The sequence below is a fragment of the Pseudonaja textilis genome, chromosome 1, assembly GCF_049901715.1.
Source record: "Pseudonaja textilis isolate UNSWEBS1 chromosome 1, rPseTex1.2, whole genome shotgun sequence".
NCBI lineage: Eukaryota > Metazoa > Chordata > Lepidosauria > Squamata > Elapidae > Pseudonaja > Pseudonaja textilis.
The window spans coordinates 161,053,481-161,066,790 of NC_141990.1; the positions used below are offsets into that span (position 1 = coordinate 161,053,481).

Consider the following 13,310-nt stretch of genomic DNA (forward strand, 5'->3'; position numbering starts at 1 on the left):
CAACATAAAACAGTTCAATATTCTTTCCCCTTTAATATAACATATAAATTGTACAATTTAATTGAAAAATAAAAATATAGAATAATGTGGTTGCACAAATGTGCACACCCTTAAACTAATTTGTTGAAGCACCCTTTTATGACAGCATTCAGTCTTTTGGAGTAGGAGCCTAACAACCTATCTTGCCTTGGGATTGTTATCCACTCTTCCTTGCAAAAGCATTCCAAATCTGTCAGATTGAAAAGGCATCTCCTGTGCACAGCCCTCTTCAGGTTACCCTACAATTTTTCAGTTGGATTCAGGTCCAGGCACTGGCTGAGCCGTTTCAAAACATTGATATTCTTCTGGGTAAGCCATTGTTATGTTAATTTGGAGGTATGCTTTGGGTCATTGTTATGTTGAAAGTCAAATTCCTCTTCATCTTCAGCATTTTAGCAGGGGCATGAAGATTTTCAGCCAAAACTGATAGTCGGAACTGTTCAAAATTCCTTCTACCTTGACTAAAGCCACAGTTGCAGCTGAAGAAAAACAGCCCCAAAGCACACTGCTGTTACCACCATGTTTCACTGTGAGTGTGGTGCATTTTTGGTGATGCACAGTGTACTTTTTTGCACCAAACATATTTTTTAGAATTATGGCCAAAACTTTCAACCTTGGTCTTATCAGACTACACATTTTCCTGCATGTTTTTGTAAGACTTCAAGTAGGTGTTTGCTTGGATCCCACAGCCCAGACATGAACAATACAGGAGACATGTAGCACATAACCAGTACTTGCCAGAAATTCCTGCAGCTCCCTTACAGGTGTCTTGGCAGTTTCTTAGACCCATTTCTTGTTTTTTTTTCCCTCAATTTTGTAGGGACATCCAGTTGTTGGTAATGTCACTGTTGTTGTCTCACTGTCATTTTCTCCATTTGTTGATGGCCGTCTACTCCAGGGGTCTCCAACCTTTTGGACCTCAGGGACCACCAAACTCATAATTTTAAATCATAGGGTCCACTAACCAGTTCTGTGGGCATGGCCTAATTTGTGGGTGTGGCTTGGTCATGTGACTGGCTGGGCATGGCTTGTATGTAAATATTATAAATATTTATATAAATATTGAATTTTTTATAAAAAAAGCAACATTTACCCAAAATCAGGCAAAGCAGGCAGGCAGATTGAGTTGCTCACAGAATCATTCACTGATCTATCTATCTGCCATCGGCTAGCTCAGTCTGCCACATAAAATTTGCTTGCCATGAGTCTGCACTGAATAATAGAACCTTCAGTCCTAAGGGAGGTTCAGCTGTGCTTAAAAGCAGAGCCGAGGATCTAAAGACTAGCTAGAAAGCAAGAAATCCAACCATTTCCTGCTTCCTAGCTAATCTAAATCTCCTGGCACAGCAGAACAGCTGATGGTCGGAAGAAAAAAACCGGGAAAAATAGCAATTTAGCAGGCAAGTTTGCCGGGTAAGGAGTGAGTGGGCAGGGAGGGTTCCCGCGGGCCATGTGTGTAGCTCAGCCTTGTGTTCTTGCGCAGCCTGGATTAATTGCTTTGGGTAGGTGCTTAAGGGGTGGCATTTCTCTGAGGCTCTGAGGTGGCATTTCTCTGAGGCCCACCAAAATTTTCTCGCGGACCACCAGTGGGCCATGGCCCACCAGTTGCCGACTGCTGGTCTACTCTACATTGTGTTCTATGGTATATCCAATGCCTTGAAAATCATTTAGTACCCTTCAGACTGATACGTTCCAATAATGAGATCCCCTTGATGCTTTGTAAGCTTCTTACAGACCATGAGTTTTGCTGTAAGAGGCAATTGAGTAAATGTCAGTAAGATCCTGCTAGAACAACTGCAATTTTATATTTTTGAAGGTTACTGAAGTAATTAATCCATCAAACCTTTTTTTTTTCGTAGGGACTCTTTCCCTGTCTGAGCATTTCAAATGCTTTAATTGATCTCAGCAAAAGTTTTTCTGCCTTTATGATGTCAGTATTTCTTCCTTGCAGTGCATTTGACAGAAGAGATACTTCATTGAGAATATCGATCATCAATGCCAAATCATTTAAAATATATATATTTTAAAGATGGGTAGCCATACCGGAGTATTTTTCATTTGCATGAAAGTACTGATGTAGCGCTGGATAAGCACACAACACAGCTACGGTTGACCTTAAACTACAGGCAGCGCATCTTGGTCCCAAAACTCTACCAATCTTTACAGTTTCAATTCCAAGTTGTTTGGATTTTTCGAATAGTTAATTTTGGCTCTTACAGGATATATGGAAAATACTGTGAATCTTGTCAATAAATATTTTGAAACGATTCAGTTGGTTAATGTCCTTAATGGAGTCATCTAAAACAAGTTGGAAGTGATGGTTTAAGCGGTACCATATTATGATGTTAGGTAAGTTTTTTGGTATTCTAGTGCTCGCTCCAGATTTTCTTCCAAGCATAACACTGGCACCATCACAGTAAAATGCTATTAAATTCTTTTGCAGATAGTCTGTAGTAAACCCAACATTATGTAAACTTTCCAAAACTGAAGAACCTGTTGTCTCTGCATCTTGTTTTTCCAATTCAACAAGCTCAACAAAAATTGTTGGTGGGTTATCTGAATCCTCAACTTTTACGAAAACTATCACAACTGGTTTGCATGATAGCGTTGAGGCTTCGTCAATAATTAATCATATTTTCAGGTTCTGTTCAATAATGCTAGTAAACATTTGGTTTTAATTTCTTTTGCAATGAAATCAACTATTTTCACTGTAGTTGACCATGAATTCAATCCTACTCCAAGATCTACTCCAATTACAGTTTGCAATTCTACCTGTCTTTCTATGTCTGAAAAGGGTTTACATCTTTATGCCAGATTGTAAACTGTCAAAAATACTCTACAAGTAGTAGATAAATATTGGTCAGACATCTTATCTAGTGATTTTGTTATAGCATCCTGCTCCCCTTGTTTTACGTTATCACTGCAAATGGCATGAGCTTTTGATATAAAATCTCCTAAGAGAAGCTTGCTGAACTTCCTTAGTTGTCCCTGCCTCCTCAATCTTGAAATGTTTCCACTCCTTGGACACATGAACACCTTTCTCTCCCACAAAGTCATGTTTTGCACAGTACTTACAACCTAATTTTTTCTTTGAAACTTCCAGTCCCTCATATTTCTCTTGAAAGCTTCTATATTGCTGCAATGTCCAGCAGTCTGGAGGATCAAGAAGACTTTCAGTTTCAGAGATTGACTTGCTGCTTTCTCCAAGTTCAAGTGGTGGCAGTGGTGCTTGTGACCGTGACGGTTGTGGATCTGTTGTATCTAATTCTTTTTTTTTTTTAATAAAGTTTTGTTGAGTTTTAACAAAACAAATAAAACATCTTATTTGAGTACAGCATGGTTCCAGATTATCACATTTCCATAGAGACACAATTTCATATGCATATTCATCTTATTTATTCAATTTCATATCTTATTATTCTTTTTCCAACTCCTCACGATTTCTCCCTTTACTTCTCTTAATTTTCTTTTATAGTTATCTCATTTTCTTCTTATTCAATTGTATTTCTTTTACCTAAATTTCTATATCTTTTTATTCATTATACTTATACTTTCGTCTGTCTTGTTTACAATTTCATATGTTCTCTTCCAACATTCTTAAGAAGCAAAATTCCCCCTATGATTGCCAATCAAAGTGCAACACCTTTAAATCTTATTGTGATTATAATATGAAATCTCATTAAACATTGAATTTGTACGTTCTAAAATTATAACATTCAAATTTCTAATATCTATTTTATATCATGTAAATTTCATCATTCAGACTCTGGTTGGTACTTCCCCTTGAAAATGTAAAAAGAAAAATTCTAAAAACATAGCAAAAACAATATGACACACATGAAACAAACATTGCACAACATCTCAGACAAGATCCTCACTGAAGCTGAAACCAAGGTCCTTTCAAAAGGATTCAACTTTGCTGTCGCTCCCAAACACATCCCCACAGAAACCATCATATGCGGAGTTGAAACCAGCCTGACCAAAACCAACCCTGATGATGCTAACAAAATCAGACTCGAAATCACCAACATCCTCTGCACTAGCAAACCACCCAAAAGCAACTTATCCAAAGAAGAACAAACTGCACTACTTAACCTGAAAGAAGACACCAGCATAATAATCCTACCAGCAGACAAGGGCAACGCGACAGTGGTTATGAACACATCTGACTACCAAACCAAGCTAACCAACCTACTCCAAGACCCCACATACAAACCCCTAAAGACAGACCCCACCACCTACCTAGAAAAAAACTACCAAATCCAAAATAAAAGCCTCCCCCATCAGTGAAGAAATCCAGCAAGGAATCATACCCAGAGAAAAATCATCCAGATGCCCCAAGCTTTATGGTCTCCCAAAATACACAAAGAAGGAACCCCACTCAGACCAATAGTCAGCTCCATAGGCTCACCTCTACAAAACCTAGCCAAATTTCTCGCCAAACAACTACAACCTTATGCAGAATCCATCAACTCATACGTAAGAAACTCATTCCAGTTCATCGAGATCATAAAGAAACAAAACTTACAACCTAGCGACCTACTAGTAAGCTTCGATGTCATATCCCTCTTCACCCAAGTGCCAATAAAAGAAGCCTTGACAGCCATCCAAAACAAATACAACCCCCAAGCACACCTAGATCTAACCAACCACTGCCTATCCAATACATACTTCACCTACAATGGACAAAAATACAAACAAATAGAAGGAGCACCCATGGGATCACCCCTCTCACCTGTCATCGCTAACCTCTACATGGAACACTTTGAAACACAAGCTCTAGAAAAATATGACCACAAACCCAAACTCTGGCTCAGATACGTAGATGACACCTTCATAATCTGGCCACATGGGAAAGAAAAACTGAACAACTTCCTCACACACCTCAACAGCCTACACCCCAAAATACAATTCACCATGGAAACAGAAGCCAACAACCAACTTCCCTTCCTAGATGTCTTGGTATACAAAAGATCCAATGGCTCCCTAGGACACACCATCTACCAGAAGAAAACACATACTAACCGCTATCTACATGCACTCTCACACCACCACCCAGCACAGATCAATTCCGTAGCCAAGACACTCATCTCCAGAACAAAATGCTTAGCCGATGAACAACACCAAAAAACCGAACTACACACTCTCACCCACGTACTTACAGCCAATGGATTCCAAAGAAAGAAGATTACACACCTAATCCAAAAAGAAACCCCAACCAAAATCCAAGACAGAGAACAAGAAAACGGCAAAGCCCTCCTCCCATATATAAAAGGCACTACAGACAAAATTAGCAAGATCCTCCAAAAACACAACATCAAAACAGCATTCTGCACAAACAGAAAAATATCTACCATCCTAAGAAACCCCAAAGACAAAATCGAATTAGAAAACCAAGGAGTATACGAAATCCCCTGCACTGCCTGCCCTACCACATACATTGGACAAACTAACAGAAGAATAAGTGCACGCATTGAAGAACATAAGAACTCAATCAAAAAAGAAGAAACGACCTCTTCCTGGTCCAACACCTCAAAGCCACAGGACATGAAATTGATTTTAAAAATACCAGAACTATCGCCAAAACCGAACACTTCAACAGCAGAATAATCAGAGAAGCCATAGAGATAGAAAACGCCCACACAGCATGAACAAACGAGATGACACCTCCCGCCTTCCAGCCATTTGGAAACCTGCCCTCATGAACAGACGAGTACCTAACATGAAGAAGGACACCAGACCCACACCCATGAGAGCCACACAAGATGCCACCACCACACTTCCATGTAGAAAACAGACTCCCACCCACTCAGAAGATGAGACACGACCATGGACCAGAAGCTGCACGGCAGCTGCATCACTACCCACTTCAAACCCCTCCGAGCCATACATGAAGCAAACCGACACCCACTATGAAGATGCAGAAGGACCACGAACTCGAAGCCAAACAGCAAGATCACAACTCACCAGCTCAAATCCCCCAGCAACTAAGACTAACCTGAGCACAACCAAGCCCCCACCTGAACAGAACACGCCTCCAACCAATCAGAGCACGGCTAACCCCAACCAATCAGAACACAGCCAAACCCCTACCAATGAGAACATACCCCCACCCAATCAGAACACAGCCAAGCCCCCACCCAATCAAGTCCCACCCCCACTGGCAGTTAAAAGGAGGAAGCAGCTGCAATCTCACATTACTCTGAGAAGCACAGAGCCGGAGACAGAAGCCTGAAGATGATGAATGAGACTTCATCGAAACGCTTGCCTAGATACTTGAATCTTACGCGGGAGAAAACCCGAACAACCAAAGATCCATATATATATATATATATATATATATATATATATATATATATATATATATATATATATATATATATATATATATCTGAGGTTCTCGGGTATTTGTATGTGGATCTTTGGTTGTTCGGGTTTTCTCCCGCGTAAGATTCGAAGTATCTAGGCAACGTTTCGATGAAGTCTCATTCATCATCTTCAGGCTTATATATATATAAACATTAGTAAACAAAATAGTTATTCAAATTCATTCTAGTACTGGTATGAGCCTTGTAAATCTTTCACGTTTCTTATCAATATCTATCAATCTTTGAGAACAATTGAAATGTTTCCCTCCTTTCTTCATTATAACTTAACTGTTAATAAGCATACCATTGGATAGTCATACAGTTTTATCTTATAAATTATTTACTATTAATAAGCAAAATAATTATTCAAATTCATTCTAATAACTGGTATAAATTTCCTTATAAATCTTTCACATTTCTTTTCAATATTTTATCAATCTTTAGAAACAATTGCAATATTTCCCTCTCTTCTTTATTATTGCATTAATTATAAAATAAGCATACCATTACATAACAATACAGTTTTATCTAATAGATTATTTACTTATTTCATTTCTAACTCATTACAGTATTCTACTGTCACAACACTATCTTTTGTACCTTTGCAGAATCCTCACTTTTAACTTAATTTAACCATTGTCAGCTGTGTTTTCTAGCTGAGCAAATACCTTTAATTCTAGTAGGTTTCCCCTTTTTCTTTATTTCCTGCTTTTGTCCCTCATAAGTTCTATCCCTTTCTATCTTTCCCCCCTTTTTCTCATCCCTTTTTTTTATACCCTTCTCTCTCTAATTTTCCCTTCTGTGGTTTTCTTTTTTGCTTCTCCTTACTGTTACACTTCTTTTTCAGACTATTTTTCTTTTTGGCTGTTCCCTTTGATCTCAAACTATTAACTCCTTTCCCCCTTTTTTCCCCTTATTACCACACTTTGCATTATTTGATCATTGAAAATGGCTTCTTCTTTGTCCCGCCCTTCTTCTTGCTCTTGAAGCTTTTCCTTTTGCTTTTCATAGTTCAGGATCTCCATTTCAAAAAATTCAAATACGAAGCCAAAGGATCTTCCTCCCCTTTCTGCATCTTCTTTCTGTTTTTTAAAGACTCAACTTCAATTCCTCCATGAGTGATGGCATTTTTAACACTTTTGAACAACCACCCGATTGACTTTAAGTAAAAACAGAAAAAGAAAGAAAAAAACAATGCCAAAAGTGTTTTTTTTTTAATCACCAAATGATCCCAGACTGTTCCTTCTTGTTCTTTCCTTTCCTTTTCCTTTCCATGGGTTACTGTATCTTTTATTAAGATTTCAGTTACAATGTATCCTCGGGAGTCTTTTCAAAATTTCACTGTTAATCCTCTTTATTTTTCCAGGTGGCACTCCATTTTTACATTATTCCAAGTCCCACCCTTTTGCCTCCACTCTTCTCCTTTTTAGGGCTTTAAAATTAACAAGAAAAAAATCTTTATTCTCCTTTTGACACTTAGATTTCAGCTTAAGATTGCCTATTAGTGTCAAAATAGATTAATATAAATTTCTTTCCATACCATTTGTAATTGTTAATATAAAGGTAAAAAATGGGTTTGTAACCTCCTTTTCTCTCTCCTTCGCCACTTAAAGATTTTCTTTCAGAAGTATCCCTCTAGGTACTTTTAGATCCATGGTACCTTGCTTAGATGTTCTCTGTTGTTTAGCCCAGTCTGTCCTGCTTTCCTCTTTGTCTTCCTCCTGCACAATCTTATCCAGTTGAGTTCTTCTTTGAGGTGGCCATTTCTGACCACCGCTGCAACCGCCTTCAGGGAAGGGAGTTTAGACCAGCCAAGGAGGAGAGATGCGACTCCCCTCCACTCGGCTAGCAATCTTCCCCCTCTTCACCACCTCTACGGAGTGGCTTCAGCCCTGAATCCAAAGGATCGGGGCGCTCCAGCGGCGAGCACAGATCGAAACCGTGCATGATCGTGGATTTCGGTCAGTCGCTGAAGAAACCCAAACTGGAAGTCTCTGTTGTATCTAATTCTGATTGTTCCATTCTTGGTTTCTTGGCAAAGAAAATGGTCAAACTCTGTTGTCTTTTCATCCTTGCCTATCAGCTACTAGTGCAAAAGACATAAAACAATATCGTGCTTTGATTGGACTCGATTGTGGCTGTAAGCTGAAGACTAAGGTAACAGAAGGGATCTCTGTTTTTACCCAACACTTATCAGAATGGGGTCCAACAAACAAGAAAGATATAGTTTTTCATCTAAGAAGTTAGATCAAGAAGAATGAATTTCATAGGTATATTCACACAGCAATACTGATTTCTTTTTCTGAAATTTATTCCTCAGTCAGTTCAGTGAATATATAAATTAGGTTCATAAATTAGGTTAGTAACCTATATAAATTAGGTTAGTAGCCTGTTAGTGGTGTCATGGTTAGAAACAATGGTAAAGCACTGTATGGATTTAAAACCAGAAATATTTTGTTGGGTAGAATACATATTTAATTTTACACATGTTAACAGCTTCTAGAATTGTCTTTGCAGAACAGTGAAAAAACAAAGATATAAAAATGAATAAAAAATATTAGAATGTGCAGAAATGAATAAATTAACAATTACAAATTTACAATCAAGGAGAAGGTTTTAAATACTTTTTAACGTGGGATTTGTTTTATCAATGGCTAACTAACAAACAGAAGTTAGAAATGTAAAAATATAAAAGAAAACACCAATTATATAAGGAAAGCTCAGTAAAAAGGATAAGCAAATATTATTAGTATTTGATCATTGTTAATGTGTAGATAACTTCGGGAGCATACACACACACCCCAAAAATACTGCAGATAAAACCAGTTTTTTACTTAATCCTCGGACAAAGCCATTGCAATAGAAACCCTTGATGCATGATTTAGATCCCCAAGGACCTAAAACCTCACACCAGAAATATCAGCCCTTCTGCCTTTAGAGAAAACCCCAGGCAAAAAAACACCACAACAAAAAGCAACACCTAAGTACAGCCATTATTAAGATAATTCACCTGGAAGTCCCCTTTTCCTTGTTCCTGGCAGAATTAACTACCATGATAGGAAAGACAAAAAACCCAGGCAAGAACAAAACCCAGGGCAATCATGAACACAATCATGAATTAAGCAGGCTCAACTCCAGAAATCTCAACATGTTAACAGCAGCTTTAAAAATGGCAAAGTGTTATACCCCAAAACAAGTTACTAATTTTCTCAGAAAGTAGAGTTGCTTGTCTCATAAAAGCAGCTGAACTTCATGTAAAATGTTTCCTGCCTGCTGCAAGCATCAACCTCACAAAATGCTAGGTCGTGTTATCATAACTATACAACTGAAAAGTCACATTGTAACATGACTGACCCACAAAACTATACAACTTAAAAGAACAAATATCACACGTACTCTCTCATAAAGCAGATACAGCTGGAAAAATCTAAAAATATAGCTTTAATTAATTTATAAGCACATAACATTTCACACAACTTAATTTAAAAGAACTTACACACACACAATGACAATCTCACAAAGCAGCTGCTTTCTAAAAATAGAAAAGCAGCTAAAATTTCCTAAATTTTATGACTATTTCCGGAAAAAAAATCCGATTTTTTTTCCTAAAAATAAATAAATAAACACACTTGTTGTTGTTGTTTTTAATCAGGGTTCTTCAAACTTGACAGCTTTAAGACTTGTGGACTTCAACTCCCAGAATTCCTCCTCCAGTCATGTTAGCTCAGGAATTCTGGGAGTTGAAGTCCATAAGTCTTAAACTTGCCAAGTTTGAAGACCCTTGTTTTAAATCATGAAAAAAGGCATTTATTTACCCAATTGCTTCAAAGGCACCAGGCAGGCAAGTAGAATCAGTTGCTCACTGATTTTTAAAGTTGAGTAAAACTTTCCCAATTGAAAAAAAGCAGGCAGGCAGATTCAGTTGCTCGCTGATGAGCTGGATGCAGAGACAGCACAAGCAAGGCAAGCGAGTCACCAGCAGCCATTCTGGAGAAGGCTTCTGAAGTAATAGGTGCTTTCTGGAAGCTGGGGTGTGGGAGTTAGTTAGCTAGGCTGGCTACATGAGGCTGGACCCTGTTGGTCCCTGCTGGCCGGCAAGGCACGCCAGGGGCCTTGGAAAACCCAGGGCTGGGCCCAGCAACAGGTAGTGGCAGCGTCCTGCCGCAAGCGATTGCCAGTGGCTTGGCTAGCTACGTGAGCCCAGTTTCTGTGGGTACCTGGCCAGCAAGGAGCACCGGGGGCTTTGGGAAGCCCAGGGCTGGGGCCAGGCGGCCGGCAACGGGTAGCAGCCATGCCACAAGCAATTGCCAGCGGCTTGGCCAGCTACGTGAGCCCAGTTTCTGTGGGTACCTGGCCAGCAAGGAGCACCGGGGGCTTTGGGAAGCCCAGGGCTAGGGCCAGGCGGCCGGCAACGGGTAGCAGCCATGCCACAAGCAATTGCCAGCGGCTTGGCCAGCTATGGGAGGCAGGTCCATTGGGGCGCAGGCACCATGGAAGGGGTCAAGAAGACTCAAGTCAGTTTAGGTAGGCAAGTCACAGAACAGAGTGACATGCGCAAGTGATAAGGCTGGGGCCACGTGGTGAAGTGTTTTTATAGGATGGGCTTGGGATGGGCTGGATGCGGCAAGCGAGCATTGAGCATGCAGGCAAGCGAGTGGCGAGAGGGCAGCCAGGCAGGACAAGCAAGAGAACAGCAACCACCAGGCAACCAGGCAACAGGTTTGGGGATGTGGCCAGCTAGAAGTCGCTACTGGTTCAGAGACCCAGGCCAAATCTTTACGACTGGTTCACCTGAACTGGTGCGAACTGGTAGAATACCACCACTGCTGCAGGAAAAGATGAGTTAGAACAAGAACTGACAGCAATTGAGAAGGCAGCTCTGTTGGCCTTGGAGGAAACTAGGGAAGGGCAGAGTCAATCTAGGCAAGGGTTTTTGGAATTAGTAAGGCCTGCAAGCATGGAGGAATAGAGGCACGATGAACATGAAAGACAGAGCTCAGGAACAAACGCTGAGTTCCTGAAGTGTTGAGTGCCGACATTTGAACTTGCCAAGGGTCTTTGCATTCCTTTTGGCCGTTTTGGACTAATTACCTGGATCTTTTGCTCCCTGAACTCCTTGATTTGCTCTTGTTTTGTCAAATACATTTGGGATTTATTGCCGTGAAGCCTTGGTGCAGACAGCATTGGGCTGGACTAATTGCAGTCAGAGGCTGCTTGAGGTTTGTGTGGGGGTTTGATTATCACTCTGCTCTAGAACTTGCCAGAAACGTGGGAGTCTTTGGGGTAATTTGGAGCAATAAAGGAGCAGTTTGAACTGATGTGTGTGTGTTATCTCTGTGCCGTGCCCTGGGTCATCGCAGTATGTTTGTTATCCCCTGTTAAATAACTAGGATTTTAATAGTTTAAAAATTACTCAATATTCCACCATAAATCCAAAATCCCAATTGTTTAAAAACATCAATAGGACCAATCATTAACCAAATTTAATCCCAGGATTATATCTGCAATCCCTTAAACTTATAAATTTCAACATATTTTTACACATTGTTAATAATAATAATACAGTTAGGTTATTGCATCATAGACTTCTACCTTCTATCCTTGATTTGCTTATGATTATAGTAAATTCTATTGTCTATATATGTTCTACTGTTTTTCCAATTTATATTTTCTATTTCTTTTAATTTCTAATACATTCATCATGAGTTATCTCTATCCATCATCTCTTACTCTTTTTGAGACTTCATCATTTATTGACTTTTTGGTCCTTCTTTTATCTTTCTCTCTTGGGACCTTATTTCTCTTTCTGTCATTTGTGTATCAACTAATTATTCCCTCTGGCTTATCCCTTATCTCCTTTTGCTGCATCATTTGAGCACCCAGCCATTGAGCTTTCATTATTTTTGGGAGACTGTTCTATTGTAAACTCTTAAAGAATTATCTATTTGATTCATACTTATTAGTCTTATGCCTTCAACACAGGGGTGGGATTCAAATTTTTTAACAACCAGTTCTGTGGGCATGGCTTAGTTGGTGGGCCTGACTTGGTGGTCATGTTATTGGCTGGGCATGGCCAACTCAATATCACTCACATCGAGGCACGCATCTCCTCGCCTGGCCTCTCATGACTGTGAGTGTCAACAGTTGTAAGTGTGAAAAATGGTCATAAATCACTTTTTTCAGTGCCATTGTACCTTTGAATGGTCACTCCACACAAGCAAAGTACCAGCAAAGGAGGGGGGAAAAAAACTCCAGAGAAGTTCCCGAGACAGGAAGTCTAGTCCTGCCAAGAATGTAATAAGGGTTAACAGAGAGGCAATTTCTGTAAGCAATACCAGAATGTTTCCTTCCTGCCTTCTTTACAGGATTAGGCCAGTAATTTCTTCTAACAACCGGTTCTGCGAACTTCTTAGAATGTTAACAACCGATTCTAGCGAATAGGTGTGAACTGGTAGAATCCCCCCTGCCCCTGCTTCAACGTCTTCATCTTCTTGCAATTTGTTTTGTCTCCTCCCCCATTCCTTCTGGTTTCTCATCTGTTTTTCTGAGTATTACATTCATCTCTTGTTGAGGATCTTCTACACTCACATCTTTCTCTTTGGACAATCTCACTATCTCCTTACGATTCTTTATCACTGTTCCCAAATGTCCAAATTTTGAAGTCTTATTTAGTTTTTCTTCTTTTTTTTCTTTTATCACCTTCCTTTTTTTAATCTCATAGGATGTTCTATCAGGTAGCTTAGATAATTCAAATCCAAATTGGCCCACTGTATTTCCTCCAGTTTTTCAAGTCTACCATCAATAAGCAGTTTTAATAGAGATCTATTTATTTGCTGTTCAATTTGTTTTAGAGATTTTCAGAGAGCTCACTAAATGTTTCCAAACATACAAGTTGTCTACCAA

General features: G+C 39.5%; 1 pseudogene; it reads right to left on the reverse strand.

The window, feature by feature from the left end:
* Nucleotides 1-1,706: 1,706 nt before the first annotated feature.
* LOC148127895 (E3 SUMO-protein ligase KIAA1586-like) lies at nucleotides 1,707-10,700 on the reverse strand (annotated as a pseudogene).
* Nucleotides 10,701-13,310: the final 2,610 nt, after the last annotated feature.